The 2,893-nt window shown below is 37.1% G+C and overlaps 1 non-coding gene across 1 annotated transcript; it reads right to left on the reverse strand.

The window, feature by feature from the left end:
• Positions 1 to 1,485: 1,485 nt before the first annotated feature.
• Positions 1,486 to 1,593, reverse strand: LOC115069884. The gene has a single exon (XR_003849121.1). It is a non-coding gene; the product is annotated as a U6 spliceosomal RNA (small nuclear RNA).
• Positions 1,594 to 2,893: the final 1,300 nt, after the last annotated feature.

A 2,893-nucleotide genomic window follows, 5' to 3' on the forward strand; every position in this document is an offset into this window, starting at 1 on the left:
AAAACCTATTCATCAAAACTTTGGTTCACTGTTGGTTTGGAAATCAAATGTGAGTGTGTAGCTGCTTCTAGCCTAAGGTGAACAATGGATGCTCAAAGCTCAACTTCTCAGTCCTGTGATCTATAGCTAAGAGAAACTGTTGGGGAACAGCAGCAGGGATGGACGCTGTCCTTCTGAGCATCTGAGAGTATTGAACTTTCTCTCTAAATACATGCCAAAGGATTCATCCACGTTTAATCAATGATGGCTTTGAATGGATAGCTTCCGAACAAACCAGCTACAAAGAGGGTCTTGGCATTTTTGGTCTCCCAGGATGCTCACTATCATACTTGGGATACCTCCTTGATTCCCAAAGTTTCCAGAGTGTTCATGACATCCATCACTGCTTCATTTTTTTTTAGTTAATGCATGAGATTAGATGCTTTTAGGCATGGGAAGACGCAAATAACCAAAGGGAAAAGAGATTAGAAACTTCCTGGGAATGTACATTTCACGTAGGATTAAAACCTATAACTAGACAAGTAAAACTAGATCAACTCCTTATGAGATGGAATTATTTCATGAAGTGACCTGTAACTCCAACTTACAGCTTACCATACACCACACCTATTCAAAGACTTGTTCACTTCTCTACTTCGGCATTTATCTAACTGTTCATTCAATAGACATACAGAAAACGTTATCTCTATTTCAGCTTGATGCTACATTTTGAAATTCCTATTCAGTAGACAAATTCTCTTAGGTATGCTTGAAAACTCCCTAAATTGGCAAAAGACACTAAAAAGTTCAGTGACTCAGAAACAGGATAATCCCAAAGAAATCTGTCATGAAACATGATAAATATAGTTAAACTTCTAAAAACTAAGGCAAGAAGAAGAAAAAAACCATTACCTGAATAGGAACGCCAGCTTAATTTTTTTCATTTTTTAAGTTGAAATTTTGCGATTCTTATACTATATAGTTTGATAGTATTTAGAATCCCTCCCCTATCCCCACCACTCCCTATGGCGCCCAACCCAAATTATGTAATACTGCCTACAGAGTCTTATTTGTGTCCCCAGATGTCCTTCAATGTGAGTCCATCCACTGGGTCCACCAAGAGTCCCATCCCATCCCTGTAAGACACTGTCTCTCCCCCTCTAAGAAGTCATCAATTGTCAAAAGTTCTTTACGTTGGGCTGGGAATTCTTACCTACTTCCCCATGACTGTGCTGAAATTTTGCCTGGTTTGAGTTTGCATAGGATATGTGCATGCTGTCACCATTGCTGTGAATTCATGTGAGTAAATGATCATCTGTCTGGAAGACTGTTTCCTTGTGGTCATCCACCCTCTGGCTCCTACAATCTTTCTGCCTCCTCTTCCGCAATGATCCCTGAGCCTTGGGAAGCAGAGGTTTGAAATAGGTGTTACATTTGTGGATAAGCATTCTGCAGCTTCTTGTTCTCTGAAAATTGGCCAATTGTGGGATTCTGTATTAGTCACCATAAAAAATGGAAGGCTTCATGAATTTGCATGTCATCCTAGTGCAGGAACCATACCAACCTTCTCTGTATTGTTCCAATTTTTAGTATGTGTACTGCTGAAGCAAGCACAGGAATACCAACTTTAATAATAAGGGATTTCCCATTTAAAAACAGAGGCCAGAAAGAGCTGAAATGAAAAGAATTGTCAATTGTGAATTTAAATATCCAGGGAAGCAATCCTTGAGGAATGAAGAGAATACCAAAACAAGTAAAATATAGTATTCTTTCCTCATGAGTTGTATAAATGTTTGATGACTGAATAAAAATAGCATTATATGATGCTCAAGGCAATAATATTTAAAAGTCATAAAGACTGAAGGACCTGAACTGAAGTGATGGTTTCCATACTTCAAAATGGTAAAATGCTGGTACAAGTAGACTGACACAAATCACATATCAATATATTAATATTCAGAGCAATCAAATAGAGACATACATGTAAATATATTATGAATAAATACAGATAGAATTTTAAAATTTGGTTCAAAAATACATACATACAAACAAATAGGACTAAGATCCAGTACAAAAAAGAAAATAATAATAGAAAAGCAAACATAAGTAATCATTAACATGTAAGTAATTACCTTAGACAAAAATGATGAAAATATGCTTACAACCAGAAATATACCGAAAACTAGACAGGATTAAAAGAAATGCAGTCCAGCTATAGTCTACATTCAGGAAACTCACTTCAAATTCAGTGGATGTGTTGGCTGAAAGAAAAAGGATATAAAAAACTAAACTGTGCATGCATTAATGCAAAGAGGTCAATATGACTTATCCTCATTAGCTTTACTTGTCAACTTGACACAACCTATAATCATTTTACAGGAGAGCCTCAATGGAAGAATTTCCCAGGTCAGATTAGCTGGTGGCTAATCTGTAGACAGGCCCAGCCCACTGTAGGTGATACCACCCCTGGGCATGTGGTCCTGGGTTGTATAAGAAAGCTAGCTAAGCATGAGCAGCGAGCAAGCAAGTAAGCAGCATTCATTCCTCCATGGCTTCTGCTTGTGTTACTGCTCTGACTTCTCTCAATGAGGAGCTATGACTTGGAAGTGTAAGCCAAATAAACCCTTTCCTCCCCCAGTTACTTTTCGGTTTATTACAGCAACAGAAAGGAAATCAGAACACGGCTATATTAATGTTTAATAAAATGAATTGATATCAAATAAAACTTACTAAGGACAGGGTGACATCACATAATGATAAGATAAATCTATAAGGAAGATATAAACTTCCATTTGGATACCCAAAAATAGAACCTCATAAGACATGAAGGAAAAGTGATAGAGCTAAAAAGAGAAACAGTCAAACTCAAAATAACAAGAGTTTCTAGTGACTGCGTGAACAACTACATGGAAAA

Source organism: Nannospalax galili, unplaced genomic scaffold, assembly GCF_000622305.1.
Source record: "Nannospalax galili isolate Female #2095 unplaced genomic scaffold, S.galili_v1.0 scaffold575, whole genome shotgun sequence".
Lineage (NCBI taxonomy): Eukaryota > Metazoa > Chordata > Mammalia > Rodentia > Spalacidae > Nannospalax > Nannospalax galili.